This window comes from Ambystoma mexicanum, chromosome 10, assembly GCF_040938575.1.
Source record: "Ambystoma mexicanum isolate Mex_15411 chromosome 10, UKY_AmexF1_1, whole genome shotgun sequence".
Classification (NCBI taxonomy): Eukaryota; Metazoa; Chordata; class Amphibia; order Caudata; family Ambystomatidae; genus Ambystoma; species Ambystoma mexicanum.
In genome coordinates this window covers 694,467,673-694,486,466 of record NC_090932.1, presented here as the reverse complement: position 1 = coordinate 694,486,466, position 18,794 = coordinate 694,467,673, and the positions used below count along the sequence as shown (strand labels likewise).

At 41.9% G+C, this 18,794-nt stretch overlaps 1 protein-coding gene across 1 annotated transcript in view; it reads right to left on the bottom strand.

The window, feature by feature from the left end:
- The window catches only part of DNER (delta/notch like EGF repeat containing), a 1,567,341-nt gene that overhangs the window by 1,241,721 nt on the left and 306,826 nt on the right, over positions 1–18,794 (bottom strand). The gene's annotated exons all lie outside the window — the stretch shown is intronic.

The following is an 18,794-nucleotide window of genomic DNA, read 5'->3' as shown; positions in this document are numbered from 1 at the left end:
ATCAATGTTCAGTTTTAGTAAAACAGTAGACACAGATTTCATTATTTTTTTGCAAAATTATACATAAAGCAGGAAATAATCATCAAAAACAGATTTCGCAACAAAATTAAATGAGCCGTAATCAAAACAGCCCCCAGGCTTGTAGTAGAAAGTAAGTACCAAGGTGCCAACACTACCTTCAAGACCAGCACTGCATTCCACAGACTGACACCAGACCGGGAAGGATCCAGGAGGACAAACATAGAGAGACAGCAAGCATCCTATGATAGCCAATCTGGGCACGTACCATCCCAAGGAGACGTCTAGGGAGGGACTAAACATACATCTCATTCAGCTGCCCCCAGATCTTCTCATCAAAGTGGTTAGGCACATGCACTCGCTTTGGAAGCAAGACAAAGCGGAGCAACACAGGTTCGATCCCAGGGTCCGCGCTTAGAAACTTCTGGATATTAAGCGCAGTATAAATAACCAATTATAATTAAACATCGCGAGGAGTGCAATGCCTGCAAGCCAATCGTCTGTGCTCGGTTAACAGGCTGAATTCTCTGGCTTCGGGGGCTTTTTTTAAGAAAATGTTATGGCTCTGTAGACCCAACACCAGCAAAGAAAATAGACCTGGGAACACAATAGGCCTCATTACAAATGTGCCAGTCCGGTAAGTTCCGGTAACCTACCAGCACCGTTGTTACCGGACCGGCAAACTAGGTCTGACCTGGCGGGAGGAATGGCACCTGCTCGCAGACCTTGACGGATGCACCGGCACCGTTAGTAACATCCGTCCTCCCCATTCCCATTGAGTCCTAGGGAACTCAATGGGAATTAATATCTTCCGGCGCCTGGGAATGGGCAATTACCAGGTTTGCCGGGGTTGTAATGCCCCGGTAATTGCCCATTCCTGGGCACCGGAAAAAAAATGACTCTGGCGGCAGCGGTTACAGGTCATTTGGTCGAAAAAAAAGGTCGACAGGACAAATGGTCGATGCAATTTGGTCGAAAGACAAATGGTCGAATTTTTTTTTTTGTATTTTTACAAACCCCCTTTTTTTCCTAAACGAAAACCTGAAAAATATATATAAAAATAAAAAAAAAATTCGACCATTTGTCTTTCGACCAAATTGCGTCGACCATTTGTCTGTCGACCAATTGTCTGTCGACCAAATGAATGGACAGCGGCGGCAGCGTGACAGATTTACCAGCACGGCTACCACCTGACTCATAATGAGGCCCAATGAGTAGTTAAACATGAACACCACCAGCAAGCGGAGCAAGGTGGCCCCCACTACCACAGAGCTACAATCATGTTCCCGCCGTGTGACTCTTAGGAGTTTCTGCAACATACGTCCCGGCATTGCATTACTTCTGAAGCAGGCCCAGCAAATTCCAGAGTCACAGCGGGGAAGTCTTTGCAGACTCGCTGGTGACCAGTAGGCGGGTAATGGTACTCTCTGCATTTTATATCGTAAATTTAAGCCACATTTTATTTCTTTGTTAAATGGAAATGTTCGTCCACATATTATCTGTCATGGCAAAAAAGAAAAAAATCCATGTCCCAATCCTTGATACGTGTAACTGCCCGGCAACTGAGCTGCTGCATAGTAAATAACAGGGCTTGCTGGACCCACCTGACAAAAGCAACCTAAATACTTGGGATACTTTGAAAATCCCCAGTGTTGCCAAACATCATCGGTTTTCTAAATACACTTGGGGCTTGTGATTTCAAATATAACATCTTGTTTTGAAACAGCATTCCAGGCATATCCCCAAGCGAGGACTTAGTATGTAACAGTTCATTGCACCTGATCCTGGAACTACAATCCGTCCAGTTCTCAACAGTGGAAACTTCCGGCAAGAGAGAGCAACGACTCATTGGGTGCTGCATAGATAACAAGCTCTCCAACAAGTAGCACTAAGCACATCCTTTCTCCAAAGGAATCCGGTCAAGCACATCCTGTTCCATGGGTTTGACCCAATAGGTTCTGTGCGCAACAACTATACTCTGTGAGAGTTCCTTAACCAAGGCACACCAGAGACAACCTTTGATACACGCCTTTCTAAAAACATACTTACAAACCTCGTCCCCTTCCCCATATCCTATAAAAAAAGATCAGAGAAACTTACATTTCTGATCTGTTTTCCACAGAGGAAGCTTCAAGGTATTCAAAATGTAACACAGTTTCGGGAGAACTATCATTGTGAAAGTGCCAACTTTACTGCACAGAGGCAAACTCAAGTGGGACCACCTACTGACTTCTTACATCGTCAATCACCCAACAAACACCTACATGAATCTGAAAAGATCCCACACTATACTCACATCTAGGTAATTTACATCACTCAACAAGACGAAGAATCTGGAGTCAAACAGGTGCATTGCCTTGTTAAAATATAGATCAGGTGAGGTTGTATGGCTAAAACAACAATATTAAGGTTTTTCTGGAGTTCTATAGTGATTTCCAAAAAGCTATCCCTGTTCCATCTCTCAAAGATCTTGATTCCTTTTTTCCACTGTCAGGATGTCCCAAATGAGTGAGGCAAACCTGGAGAGATGGGACCCACGAGTGTTTGAGAAGGAAAAAGGTGAAGCAATAAGGAATATGAAAACAGGTAAAGCATTGGCTATGGACGGCTTCCATATTTAGTTCTATAAGTGCTTTGCACATACACTAGTTCCGTTGATGTGCAAAATGCCAAATGACTCAACAACTAGGGGGGACCTGCTGTGAGGGGTCAGAAATGTGAGGCAGACACCTCTGTAAGGTTTTAGCAACAAATGCCATTTTATTAACTTAGCAGGTTGGATAAATGCCTCACTATCCCTACCCTGACTAGGATTTCCGTACCTAAAATAAACTAAAGGAAACACTCTGATAAAGGATATATGTCCCTCACACTTATACATAATACAAATAAGTAAGGAAATGTATGGCAGTTCAAAACAACAACAATTGAGTTTGTTTTGCAACATCAGCCTCTTAGAACCTTGGTGAATTTCCATTCCCCAGATTTTCATCTGTATTCTGCTTCACAGTTCAAGAAAAGGAAATAACGAAATTGCGGTTTGCAACAAAGTTCCATGCAGTTCTTTTCCAGTTCAATCAGTCAATAGAAAGTACCACTACTCCAATGATGTAACAAAGAAAAGAGAAGACTTTTCCTTATACAATGTATCATCCTTACAAAAAGGACAACTTCGTAGTTCATCAATAGCAACAATAATTGTCTTGGTCAGGATCAGATGCCACTGCTGATACGTTTTAAAGAAAAACAACTTCTTGGCAGCTTTACACAGCTCTTTTCTTCAGTAGCACATTCACATAAATTGTCTCTGTCAGGCCCACTTCGTAGCACTTATTCGACTTCCACCTGGTTTACTCCGATGCCAGGCCAACTACCTCCAAAGGTTTATCATCTGGATATACTTCCCTGCCAAAACAGCATTTCACAGCAACAGGTGCTCTTATGATTAAGGTCAACTGACCAGAGGTTCACAACAGCTTCATAGTATTCAACATTTTGTAGCTTCTAAACTTTTAACAGCTCTTTAGGGGAAACAGGTTTCACACTGAAGCTCTTTAATACTTTTCTGCAAATAATGCTCCTCTCCTTCTGAATATCATTTCCCAGAAGGTGAGCCTTTTCGTCACTCTTCTATCCCCACTGGCCAGGTAACCAAATACGGACATTCATCGGCTCTTAGTCTGCCTCTCTCTTGGCAATGTGAGTTTACATCCGCATTTACCCTATGGTGTACATAGTATGGACAACAGGGTTGACCACTTATTAACCTTTCATTAGCCTCCTTCTGCTGTTGGCAATATCAGTTCTATTATATTTGCCTTGATTTTTTTAGCTTTTGGCTTGGGCAATACTTGTGGGTATTAATTCTCAACATTATGATCCAATCGGGTTGCTGGGTTTTCCATGGACTCACATCTTTAAAGTTACAGTCATTTGGTTTTCTTATACAAGACTTTCGTTGCTGCGCAATGGTTCAAGATTCAAAATTGCTTTGAGAACCATTTTCACTCACACGCAAGTGTGGCGTCGCTGCTTTTCTATTGTTCGATATTCAAAATGAACTTCAGAGTTACTTTCACTCATACGCGAGTACTGCTCTCCTGCTGAATGCTTGCCTTGAACACGCAAGCTGTTATGGAGCACTCTGTGGTCATTACCATTATGTGAACTCATTGGGTAAGACATGCGCCTCCTGTCCCCTCACTGCTCACAGGACTTCTGCCTCTGTGGCTCCTCTGGACCTGGCAAACTGCTTCTCGTAGTCTGCTTTTGCCCACACCACTTGCAACTGGAGCCCCAGTCGCTACTGAGGCTCTCTGATGCACACCAGCTACCAGAGACAGCCTCGCTGTTGCTCCTAAGGCCATCTGGGGTACGCCAGGCACCAGAGACAGCATTGAGGCCCTTGGTTGCACACCAGCCACCTAAGACTGCCTCCTGGGAATGAAGCTTCCCTCGCCTTCGCTTACCACTGCCCAGCTGCTGAACTTCAGGTTTTGAGAGGCACAGACCCTCTCAGGACTGGCAGGCACTTTCTGACGCACGGTGGTCCCGGTATCTTATCTCTCTTCCAGCTTCTGTCTGGGCTGCCTGCACAAACCATGCTGCTTCTGCTGCTTGCTTTCTCTACTACTCTGCTTCTGCTGCTTCTACTGCTTCTCTTGCTTCTCTTGATTCTCTATGGCCTGCACCTGAGAGGGTCCTTTTATGCCTCTCTGTTTCCCTCAGGTGTTGACCATTTGAATTCATTATCTGACTCCTGAAACAATGTACCTTTTTGAGTACTTTTCCTCATCCTAGTACTTAGGGAATCATAGGACTTGAAGTCCCTAATGACAAAGTCAGTCTTTCGGTTCTGATTTTTACTTTTAACCCAAGCCTGTTCTTTCCAATAGTCTTAAAAGGAGCTTAATAAGGATAAGTTACCAGGCCTGAATGAAAATAGGAAGGCAGTTCTTTTAGGCCATTGTTATTCACAGATTTCCTTTCACTTTACCTTTGGGTGTGAGAATGATTATTAGCTTTACAAGTGTCTAGGATTTTGAATGGCTGTTTATTTCTTCCAAGGCAAGAGAGTTGATTATGGTCACCCCTATATATATGTATGTCTTGTGGAACTAAAAGATTATTATTACAGCAAGACATTACATTCTTTGGCATTAAGGAGACATCCTCCCCAGAGGAAGACAAATACTGTATGCCATCCCATGGAAACCTCACACTCCCCTGGGCCTCTTGTCCTCCCAGGTGATCCTCCCACAGAACACCACCCCCAAGGTCAGAATCAGGAAGCATCTGCCTTTCCCTGGCCACCTTGGAGGAGACTTTAGGCGGGGATTTAGTGAGGAGTCTGTAGGATTCATCACTCCACCCAGAGTCAATGCACACAGCCTTAATTAGTTTAATTCCCGTGCCAGATATGGATCAAACGGAATGTACCAACTACAGGCCCACCTCCCTTTCAAATGCATACATTAAAATTCTACCTAAGGTGTTTGATACATGTTTGGATTCAGTGATTGAACCCAACAAACAATTCAGATTTGGTGACTGAACCCAACAAACTGTCCCGCCGATCCTTGCAATACTCACATCATTAAGGCTTGTGTTGACACCTTATTGCCTGTCGTCACACACATTATTTATTCCATTTCTTAGAACTTCTTGCGATTCAGACAGCTTGAAACAGACATCTTTTAAATAAGCCTTAGCGGGATCCAAATAACTTTGCCAACTCCAGACCTATCTCAAATATGCCCACCCACCTTACAATTTTAGATAAAGCAGTATACATCCAGCTTCAGGATCATCTGAAAACTAATCAGCAACCGGGAGACAGGCAGTCTGGATTCTGCCCCTTTTGGGAGCACTGAAATAGCTGTATTGGATGTCAAGGACACTCTCTTGAAAATTACTGATGATGGTCACATAGGAATGTTGATGCTCTTCGACTTGTCTGCAGTTTCAAAACCCTTGACCACAGTAATCTACTGAAATGATTAAGGGATATGGCTGCTGTTTCTGATGCTGCAGTCAAGTGGTTTGTGTCTTTTCTCTCTATTAAATGCTCAAGAGTGCAGGTCAATGATTGCACGTTATGCTCTGAAACTTTGACATGCAGAGTGCCACAGGGATCGTGCATTTCACAACTCCTTTTCAACGTATATGTAAAGCCATGATCTATTGGTCAATTGCAATGTGATGTTTCAAAACTATGCAGACAACAACCAGATCATATTCAAACTGAAGGGTAACTTTAAGGACAATGTGGGGTTTATCCAGTCTGTATTTTATAAAATATCACAATGGATGTGTAGAGGAGCGGGTGGGCACGTCATCCCTAGGTACTGCCCCCTAACCTCTGTCATACTGGAACAGCAGGAGAAGAGCCCTATGTGGGACACCAGGTATCATCCCAATACCGCATTGAGTGTATGAGAGACGATATGCACTCAGACAACTGGAACAAATGTACCCTCGCAGTGAGGGTGGAAGGATGTCTGCACAAACCATTGGACATAATAGAGCTATAAGTGAAATCTGACAAGAGCAGAGTGATGTCATAGAGGAAAGATACTCAAAGAAGAAAGATGTAACTGAAGTTAACAAGAGAAACATGTAATCAAATATGAAGAAATCATATATGCAAAGAAGATAAAATAACCTGCTGACTAATAAGTTTATATATGCAGAAACATAAGGTAGAGTAGACATATAGTAGCTTGCTGCAGAGGAAAACATAACACGGCTACAGCGGCCATTATGGAAAGATGGATGTTGGCACTCATATTAAAACCGATCAAGCTACCTCAGAGAAAGACCAGGGCTGCAGAGTCAGGAGACGCTGGAAAAACAGCTTCATGTGAGGAATAAAGAGGAGTTTATTGGCCTGGAATCAAGGATGCTACTTCAAGAAATAATTGCAAGGCACAAGGGGAGTGAAAAGGATAAGCCATGTACATAAGACATATTTCTCTTGGATTGAGCAAAGGAGAAACCATCTGCAAGAGCCAAGTATTAGACAATTAAATATGTGGAAAACTTATGTAAGATGTAGTGAGCAAGTCTCCAGACACCATGAAGGGTAATGACACCCAGCTCAATTAAATCAAATAGCAGTAAATAGAAGGTCAAGATGGACGCAATCGTGGTCTCCTCTCACGTGATTCAGAAGTTGAAAACAGGGGATATTCATTAAGCCCAAACCAAGATAATGGTGTGCCTATACTCCTTTGAATGTCTCAGAACAGAGAACAGGCTTGGAGCTCAAGTGCAAGGGAAAAGCCTTGGCTTGGGGCCTGGCCAATGAGAGATGATGGGTTAGTTGGCAAAATGGGGAGTAATCGGACGTTGTTTTCGGCACTTGAATTTTGTTTTGCTTACGTGCTGCTAAGGAGCCAAAAGTCCAAGGTTGGAAATGCATGCCAACCAATCAGAGGGTCTATCAAGCAGCATGCTATACAATGTTTCAAAGACCAACCCGCTGCCATTTTTCCACTATAATCAGTATTTTACATATTTAGAGGTGGTTCAAGGCAAGGTTCAAGGCAAATCCACCAGACAAGGGGCAGCCAATTAAGTTATTAACACTTATGCATATTATAGGTACATATGTTCCCTTAACTAATCCCTGCCTTCAAGTTTACCACGTAGGATGCCATCATAGATGATGTTGCCCTACCTTAGTTTGATGCTAACAATAAAGTAGTACAGTGCCATATTCTTTCAGTCTCTCCGGTTATTTGGGTCTGAGATCATTATTGGTATTTCCATCTAGCACATGAGATGTTTCAGGATGCTAGAGCACAAAACATTTTAGGGTTATCCAAAATACCCTGTGTGGAAAGAAGCTTCTTAATTCAAGCCATAACATTACCGATCAGTCACTCGCTAAGAATGTGTTATTAGGAGATCCTGGTTAGGTGTCAATTTACTGCTGCTGCCACCAGCAAGTCACTGATCACATTCAGATTGTGGTGTACAAATTATTGATCAAAGACTGAAATGGAATCAATCAGAAAGATCTCAAAAACCATAGCAGGGAACTGGAAGTTAAGGAACCAACCAATTTAGACCAAGAGCTAGTGAATAACTAAAATAGTGGCATAAACGGCAAAGCGGAAATATGTTGTAACTGGTCAGAGTTGATCATAGCAGATCACTGCAACCGTTATCCAGTGAAATGATTCCACACCTGCTAGGATTGCTTTGCGACTTAACGCACATATGCTCAAACTGTTCGGGAATTGGTGCAAATACAGAGGGATTGCTGTGGGAACCTTGGCACATACAATGAAATTCCACATTACTGGGAATTAAAAAGTTATAATTCGTAGGTATTGATAGACGTCAATTGAGATGTTTTTTTAAAAATTATTATTATATTTTTTGCAATACTTTTGAGAAGTGTATGGCTGAAAACCACATTATCAGTGGACCACAACTCAGTGCAATAATTGATTACCCTTTGTGTGGAACCTGGGCTGAAATGGCATACATTATAATTTGCAAAAACCTTCTAATTACTTAATTACTGTGACTAAATAAAGGATTCTTGGACTAAAAGAACACACAATTTTAAGGCGTTCAGAAGTGCTCAGTGATCAGTTACAGAAAAAGTTGCACAAAGGTCTTCTACAATTTGGTGTCATTGAAAATAACAGTACTTTGTACATTAGCAGGAGAAAACCACAATTTTCTCTTGCTAACCAGTCCAATGGTGTGTGCTCACAGCGAGACATCTAATGATATAATTACAGAACAATTACAGGGTCCAGGCTTTTAATTAGAGAGCTATGAGGGACGAAATGTGTGCAGGTCTGCAATTTTGTGTGATGGTGAGACCAATATATTTCTCCAGCTGAGAGAGCTGTTCTTAAAGTGGCTGTGATCAGTAAATATTCTCCATGAAAAGCTGGGAGATAGGCTGTGAACCTTCCAGGACTATAATAACCCAATAAATAGACAAATAGCACCTACCTAGCAGCACACAGAAATATATGTAAAATCTGGTTATAATTATAGTTGTTTTTTTTATAACACGCTTAATACTAAAGAGGTTTTTAAGCAGCACCTTGGATTCAAACCTGTGTTGTTCTGCGTCGTCTTGCTTCTGAGACAGCCAGTTTCCACTGAGCTATACTACCCATTCAAACACTGTTCAATAAGTGACCATTGCCTCTACACCCCGAATTATGTCATTTGACGCCACTCCAAAGTGACATCATGAGAAGTGATAGAACACAACCTTTCACCCCTTTAATGATTCTCCCAATTATTGTATAGAATTCCAGAAAGACAAACTCGTCGTTATTCCTATTCTTTCTTATTTAGGGTCATTGCTCAAAGTGTTACACCTGGGGAACCCCGTCTTTTTTTTTAAGAGGCCTCAACAAAAATTACCAGCCACTCCAGAAACAAAGAGCCACATGGTGCTGGCCACAGCCGAGGAGCTTCAATGTAAAAAAAACAATATATATATGTATATATATATATATATGTATGTGTCTAAAGATTTTTTTAGAGGTAGCCAGGGAGACCACAGAGGCAGCAACAGAGACCTCAAGGGTCGCAGGTGCGACCCATGGCGATCCCCAAATGATATCCTTGGCACTGACCTAGGAGGCATCGAGTAAGGAGTGAGGCCCAGACATGATTAAGAACTGGAGAACTTGCTGCGTTTGTCTGATTCCCGGAGACATTCATTTAACACAGCAACTTGACAAGAGACAAGGTTGGGAGATAGCAGAGGGAGGGTGGATTACGAACCACAAGATATATAACCATAGGTATTTTCTTCAAGCTTGAGTCTAGGGGGTGGGTGAAATTACCACTAGTGAAACAAAAATTGGGAAATTCACCTCCAATTTCATTTCGCCAGCATTGTGGTTTTTTACCTGCTTCATTATTTTTAGCCGCATTTTGTTTTTCTGAAATTTCTTTTTTGCCAAAATCTTGTTTGATTTGAGACTAAAAACAAGATTTCGTGGAAAAAATGAAACACATTCAGACTGTAAACTATCTGAAATGTCGCTTTTTCCACAACATGTACATTTTTTTGTCTTCCCGAAAGGTTTTGTGCTTAAGAAAAATTGGGCAAAATTGGCAAAGTCGGTGAATTTTACTGGAATTTGAGAATTTTTCCATAGAATGACTGACAAATATGTAGCCTGTGTACGTTATATTCATGGGCTTGAGTGAAGAACAGACAAAGACAAACAGCGGTTCCCAAACTTTTGAAACATATGGTGCCATAAAAAGGGGTTTTGAAGACCTGGAGTTATGTGGCCACCCTCACAAGACCAACCTTTATTGTGGGTAGATGGTTTACACCACCTACCTTCTGTTTTACGAATACAATGGAGGGTCTAGGGAGAGTCCGGCCCCTTCGCCGGCTAAGGTTCATTCGAAGCCAGCCATCTCACATTCCTCTTTGGCAAGTTCTGAGAAGGACCTGATAGCATATATTGAGTCCGGCACAGATGAACGCAAAGTAGTCTTCCTCCCGTGAAGGCCCGAGCGGAGGTTGCACAGGCTGGATGTTCCAAGGAATCCCAGACAAGTCGAGGAAGAGGATCCCAAGTATTAACTATTTCATTGTTCCGCTGCTTAAAGGGATCTGCAGGCAGCTTATCACATTTTCACCATGAGGAAATATGGGAACTTCAAGGGTGGGTTTTGATGGCCCTGTCAGCGGAGGGTCCCATCCCAGCACTCCGCTTCAAACCCCTACGATGACTGAAGCTAAAAAAGGAAAAACCTCTGGAAGCAGAAAATACACCCATCAAATCCAGTGCCTGCAGGTGACCAACTAGATGGAGAACATCAGGTGAATGTTCAAAGGAGTTGGGAGGAGTAAGTAAGAGGTGAAGGAACACATTAGGAACAGAAAGTAGGAGGTGGGACAAAAGGAGGAATAGTGAGCCATAGAAAGTGGTAGGGGAAAGTAGGAAAAGGCAAATATCAGGAGTAGGTTGAAGAAGGGAGAGAGAGTGAGACAGATTGCAGAGAGGGGGATTGAAGAGGTAGGAGAAGTGTAAGGGAAAGAAACAACAGCTGACAGGCGAGGGGTAAGAGAGAGGCACGATCCATCAAAAGAAGTGAATGAAGGAATGGGCCCTGGGTGAGATGTTGAGGAGCTGCGGGGGAGGGCCAGTAGTTAGGAAGTGGAAAGAGACCCCCCTGCAGGTATGAGCATGGGGCAAGACATCAAGGAGGAAAGAGAAAAGGTTGGTAGTCTCCAGAATCAGGAGCCTGTTCTAGAGAGCTAGTTAGAGATCTAGTGTAGGAGCCCTTAGTTAACCCCTCTCTAGTTCAACACCATGGGCCTTCCTGTGGGAAGCAGGGTGGTCTAACATCTGGTACACCTGAGCCACCTAAAGTCATACTCCAACGTTAGGCAATCTAGAGACCATCCCCCATCATGCCCAAAGACTATGAATGATGGGAAAGACCCTGAGATGTCCCTGATGGTGGGGAGAAATGTTTATGGGCAGTGTACTTGATATGTGACATTTCTTTCAGTGTATGGACTTGGTATTTTATATGCTGTCATACTTTTGTGTCTAGACAAGCACTGACCTATCAGGCTACCAAAAAGGAGCCAACCCGGGGCTTCATGAGGAACTGGAGAACTCCATGCATTTTTTCTGATTCCCAGAGACATTTAGTTAACCCAACACCCTAAACACACAACACTCAACGGAGGGACAAACAGGGGAAAGGGGAGGTTACAAATCACAAGCTATAAAAGCTACAGTATTTCTTTTTAAACTAGAGTGCACATTCTATTCCTGGGTTTTAACAAAGATTAGAAAAAAAGACAGAGCGGTTTCTTGCCTCTTCCTGATTCCATGATCACTTAGTGACAGTAACGAGGAAGAGCCCAGCTTGTGCTTGAAACAGTTATGCACTTGTGCTTCCGTTTGGTGTGTTGGAGAAAGCACATGACGGCGGTGGTCACTTGGGCTGCCTAAAGCCCAGCATGAGTGGTCTGTTGTGCAAAACCAATAATCAAGTTATTCAGAAATATAAATGTGCCCAAAACAGCTTTATGATACCTCAGTTGGGTGTCTAAGCATGGATCCGGGATTCGAACCTCCATTGCTCTGCATGGTATTGCTTCTAAGACCAGCACGTGGCCCCTGTGCTATCCTCTGTTCTAAACACATGAGCGGTATGAAAGATTGATCTAACACTAAATAGTGCTGAGATCCCATTCAAAACAAAGTGGCAATTTCTATGTGCTATATGTACTCAAATGTCCATATCCACACCTCTAATGACTGTGTGTGATTGTGATTATTGTAAAATAATAACGCTCCTTAAGTAGCCATATTTAGCAAAGAATTGGGACATGTAGCTCACCCCACTAGAACACAGATGATCGGATGTGATTTCCAGTTGATTGCTTTGTCAGGATTCAAATGTTCGATATATGCATTCATCGTCTGTGCTTTTCAAGTAGTATTTGCCCATAAAGCAGTAACATATCCATCATGCTGTACGAGTGTGAGTGATTGCAGCATTGTTCAGAGGAAAATGATGTCTTTGGTGTCAAAGCAGAACCACAAATTCACAATACTCTCTAATCCCCATTTTGATAGTATAAAAAGGGACCTATGGCATTGTGGTGACTAATGTGTCTGCACAATTTCCCTGTCTCATAGCTGATTTCAAAACAATCTAGGATTAGCATTCAAGTGTCATATTTCAGAAAGCTCCCAGTCACATTGCCTGCACATGTATGACTCATGCTGAAAAATTCATCGACATAATTTCATATGAGCATTTTCATAGCTGTTACAGGTACCGAAGAGGGAAGACATGTATCATAAGCGTCCACAGACACTCGCAATCCCATGGTGATAGGGCCGCAGTGTATACAACTGGTTTGCTTGTGTGATTGGCGCGTGCACAGGATCCAGCAAATCCCGTTGAGTTCGAGAAGCAATTTCATGCGACATGTCCATCATCAGCTCCCTTTTTGACCAATGTGAAAAAATGTATACAAGTTTTTGATATTTTTTGATGAATATATAAAAAAGCTCAACACATTTTCAAAACAAATTGGTGGTAGGGGTTCATGTTTCTTGCTAATGATGTTTTACATAAATATATATACTTTAAAAATATACTTTACTCTGTCTTTTTCATTGTATATATTTTTTTAATTTTATTTATGTGCAACAGTTGAAATTGAACTTTTCACATGTATATCAATGCAACAAAAAACATCAATAAATACCCAATTAATTACAATGCAACATGACTTAACCATCATCATTCTGTATAGAGCGTATACCAAAAATAAAAATTCGATATCATAGAATATATAAAATCCATATATGGGAGAGTGATTTCATACATGCATTCATAGCATCAGCCAGGACTCAACACGAGTGTGGCAGCCACCAATGGCCAAACTCTAAAGAGCGCTATGTTGGCTATTCTACCTATGCTTAGTAAATAGGTTCAGAAATCACCAGACTGTATACTTTCATGCTCATGTACAAATTTACCTAGAAGGGTCATGTAGACTGTATCCAAATGTTTACATGCCATTAAAACATGCCGATTTGTCACGATCACATTCATTTTCTTTACAAATCCTGCAAACTCTATTCTCTGCCAAGATTTTGATTTCAGAACCTTTCACAGAAAGAGTGCCCGAAGGTGCCCTAGCCTTAAGAGAAGAGTAAAACCTCTAAGGTTAGGTGCCGGACAAAGTTCCAGATAGCCTTTTGGTTTTAGGAAAGAATGGCCCACAAGCATAAACCCCTGAATTGATTTCAAGGACGCCAAATCAGTTATCTAACAGATTTTCCTAATAAACTCTTTTTTAAGTTTAATTAAATCCTTTGACCATACAGGAGCCCAGCCAATTTCAACATATCATTTCTCCACCAAACAGCTAAATGGTACTAGTAAATTGGCTGTCAGGTGTTTACTTAGCAGACTTAACAATGGGCATGTCGGATCCTTCTTCATTTTGATATATAATACACCCATTCTACACAAGACAAGGCCAGTCAACGATATCAAGCCTAACTCAAGCCACAGTGTGACCATCCGTACACACAGACATATACCACCTGGCATCGTCCCCTGGCATATTTCTGACAGTAATGCTGTTGTTGACTTCATCTGCTCTGCCTGAGGGGTGATGATAACTTTCTCGTTTGTGGGCTTTGCAGTTGGACCGACACTGTTCACAACGCGTCCATCAGGCATAGTGTTCACATTTGGCCCAGGGCCTCGTGCATATCACTTAACTTGAAGTCCAGTTGCTGTATCATTTTGCCTTGAGTATTTAAGTCTGCATGTATTTTGCCACACAATTTCACAAAGATTTGAACTGCAAACTGCAAGGTGACTGACGATACAGACGATATCCTTGAACTCTCCATCACTGAGGCATCATTATTTTCATTACTGATCACAATAAAAAGTTCAGGGGTTACCATCAGGCTGTTACTCAACTCATGTCATGGAGGTTCTGTATCTTTCAATGTCTCGTTATTTTGTTCTTCATCCGCCTCATGTTGCAAAGGTTGTGTGCCACTTCCAAGCTCATTTTGAGGGGAGTAGCAAAGTTCTAAAAGTGAGTTATTATCTATCATTGTTTCATTGGGAGTTTGTTGTGCATTGACTTGGACTACCTCGAAGCTCACCATGGACGCAGGTAGACTCGCAGCCCTGTCCAAAATAGTTAGTAATTTTACCATTCTGGCATTGCTCTCCCTCTCCTACAAGACTGCTCCACTTAGCACCACTGTGCACACACAAGTGCGCTACGCGCTGTGGCAAGGATTTAAAAAAAGCCAGGTGCAATGTAGATCGTCGAGTCACCAGACAAAAGCAATAACATTCAGAGTATCCCACCGCTTAGCCACGCCTCCAACAAGAAAGCTCCACTTAGCACCACTTTGCACACACAAGTGCGCTACGTGCTGTGGCAAGGATTGAAAAAAAAGCCAGGTGCAATGTAGATCATCGAGTCACCAGACAAAAGCAATAACATTCAGAGTATCCCACCGCTTAGCCACGCCTCCAACAAGAAAGCTCCACTTAGCACCACTTTGCACACACAAGTGCGCTACGCGCTGTGGCAAGGATTTAAAAAAAGCCAGGTGCAATGTAGATCGTCGAGTCACCAGACAAAAGCAATAACATTCAGAGTATCCCACCGCTTAGCTACGCCTCCAACAAGAAAGCTCCACTTAGCACCACTTTGCACACACAAGTGCGCTACGCGCTGTGGCAAGGATTTAAAAAAAGCCAGGTGCAATGTAGATCGTCGAGTCATCAGACAAAAGCAATAACATTCAGAGTATTCCTGTTCTTAGCAGCGCCTCCTGCAAAACTGCTCCACTTAGCATCACTTTGCACATAAATATTGACTTTTAAGAATGGAAAATAGATCATAATACTAATATACCACTGAAGACTGGAGGTCTCCCAATTTCTGCTTCTAAAATGCCTCATCTTTAAGTCACTTCACTTTCTCAGTTAAAATAGCAAGAGGAAACACTCCTGCAACCCATGAAGCGTTGTCAGTGTTAGACAGCAGTAAACCAGATGGTTTATGTAATTGGTCATCCCACATTTTCAATTAAAGCTTAGTTTTCAGTACAGAAAGACGTCGACATCTTGCTTATTCTCTGATTCGGCAAAGAGGACGCCCACTTCGTTATTTACAATTGGACCCAAACCCCATCAAAAACCAAATATCAAAGGGCCGATTCACACAACGCTTTCCTGACTGGTGTGTCCCAAGTCAGGGAGATTCCTGCCTTCTGAGGGAGCAGAGATTAATAAAGGCGAGCTTGCAAGCTCAAATCCAGCCGCAGAACTATCTAGGCAGGGAAGGTGCCGCAATAGGGGCTGTCCTATCTGCGATAGCAAAGGGATGCGCTAGTCCTACGCCTGTTTCCCCTGCAGCTGGTCTTCTGTGTTACATACCAGCCACAATGGCAATCCAATGCTAGGTGAAGTCCGCTTAGCATTTACAAGCTCTGATAGAAATGCTCATGTTAAGCCTTTTTTTTAATTTGTTTTATGTTTACACCTCTGAAAAGGGGTTAAATGAAAATAACGTATTTGCCTCTGTGGGTCCTTTATGGCCAGCCGTTGGCAACGCCTTTTTGCACCCATGTGGGCCAGGCCAAATTATTCTTGGGATATATAGTACAATATGTATTTTCTGGTGGTGACCCCATGAAGAATCCCCTAAAGTATGTTGAGTTTGAAAATAAGATATCCTCTTTTCCAATGCCGATTATGTCGTATTTTGTGTTATATACTTGACACAAGACCTTTATTGAACATTCAAAATGGCCGCTCTATTTAGCGAGAATCAAGATGTCCCCTCATCCATTACTTATGACCGTGTACTCCTTCAAAAAAGGTCGCCATTCAGATCACAATGTGACAGTGTTGTGGATAAGCAGACACCACTCTATATATATGTTTTCGAGACAAAACTTTGCTCCCACTTTCATAAAACTTGCGGAAATATACACTTAATTCTCCCTTTTTCCTTTTCTCTCCTTCACCTGTAGTTATCAGACTGGTCAATATATTTAAACCGGTTGTTTCTCCAAAACATACAAACACATTGAGATGTCCAGCAAATGGGTTTGTTACACATCAACGTAATTAAATGTTATTTATCAGATGTATTATCAATAGTTTAAGGTATGACTCAACTTCTATAATTTATCTTGTTTGTCTTCCCTGACCCATCATTTGTCTCTGTACTTCCTTTTACAAACCATTTTGGTGTCGGACCAAGCCTGATTTGCATAAGGTCTTTCCGCTTTCTGTAACGGCTTGGCAGGTGAAGAACTGTGGTCTATGGGGTTGCCCAGAGCAATTTCCAGAGGTTTAAGATTAATTCCAAACCTTTCAGCCATCTCCTCTTCATTTTTTCTCTGTCACCCCAAGTGGGATAGGTATGCCCAGACTTGGGTTCCATGACTGCCTAGAGACCCAAGCTACTCCTCACTGGTGACACCCAATGAGGCCAAAACATGTCTGGGGGTGCTTGTGGTCTCGCGCTGATGGGATGTGACCTAGCAGTTTGGGATGGATTGCCCCTTTGGGGCTGGGACTAAGCCTGATTTGCATATGGTCTTTCCCCTTTTGTAATGCTTGGCAGGCGAAGAACGCTGGTCTGCAGGGTTGCCCAGAGCAATTGCCAGTGGATAAGATTAATTACAAACCTTCCTGCCATCACCTCTTTGTTTTACCATGCTTATTTGTGCATGTTCTTCTAAGCGTGTTCGTATGGTAACCTTTTATGAACATGCCACCCTTATTTGGCATTTTGTTTCTTGGTAATGCTTTATAATATGGCAATATAAATGACAATGATTAAAAACAGAGTGAAAGGTATTGTTACATTTTCTAATGTGTTTGAGCAACTGCTGTATGTCTATATATGACTCAACAAAATGTATTTTAAAACAATGACCAATGGAAATCTTCTTCACTTTAAGCAATCGATAAAAATGTGCTTCTTCTTGGCTTCTTGGAAAAAATGTAATGTCCTAAAAAAATGCTTTGTTTTGAACGAAAACTCAGGTGAACCTTTTAGAGAAAACAAATGGCTGTGCTGCTGAACAGGCATGGATGCATTTTTATCAAGACAATTAGGAATACTTAATTGCGCTTGGGCCTGATGCAAGCAATTAACTTTAAGAATTTAATAGCCAGAAAATGTACCGAATGTTGATTTTAAGGCAATAAAAAATATATTAAAACCAGTTATCGAAAAGGAACACATCTCCATTTAACTAATTGCAGACTGATCACGGTGAATATTAACTGAGCTAATCCTGTCCGTAGGCCCGAGATCGTCCTTGCAAGCCTGTATTCACCCTCTAGATCAAGGTTGGTCGGAGCCATGAGGAAAGATGTGGTCAGTGAAGATAGACAGCAAGAAGAATTTAATATCTTTATCAGATTGCAATTACAAGGACCACGCCATATCTAAAGGTTCAATCAATCCCACTACACATTAGGACCAGTAAAAAGACCACCTAGTGCCATCTTGACGCTTTGTACTGAGATCCCTTCTTATTCTCTTACCACCCCTGAATCACAATGATACACACTCAGAGGAGTGCTTACAAGTTCCTATGTAATGTTAGGATACTTACCAAAAACGGATTCTTTCCTGAAATTCTGCATTGCATTTCCCACAACCTCATAGACGGGTTTCTTGCTGTACGACCTCCCTGTTTTCTCCATTAGACACTGGTTAATGAACAATTTAAGGCAATGGAAGGTTCAATACCGACTTTAAGACCCATTATGTTACAAACAACTCTTGTGCTAATGAGGACCACTGCAAAGAAATACCTTTCTACTCAAATGGTGGTCCATGTTATAAGGTAATCCTTTGTGTCTCCTGTTTCAAGAAACACAATCCTCAGCTTAATTGGAAACTCTACAGTCAATAACATGGTGGTATTTCTATAGAGGCAAAATAAACATCTTAAGAACCTCTCACCACTTCAGTAAATCTTGAAATACTTCTCTAATGCCCACCAATGAGGGGCTGATGCCAAGAAACTCATAAACTACCTCTGAACTAGACATGCACGTGTCCTATTGACTGAGTACTGAGTATTGACTTCACACTTTCTGCCTGTCTCACTGCTATTGAGTCATAGATGATCTCTCATTTTCTTACTTTAAATACTGACAAAACAGAAGTTCTTTTCTTCCCAGCGACTACTCTTCCTGCCCCTTTACTGCAACTTTTCATC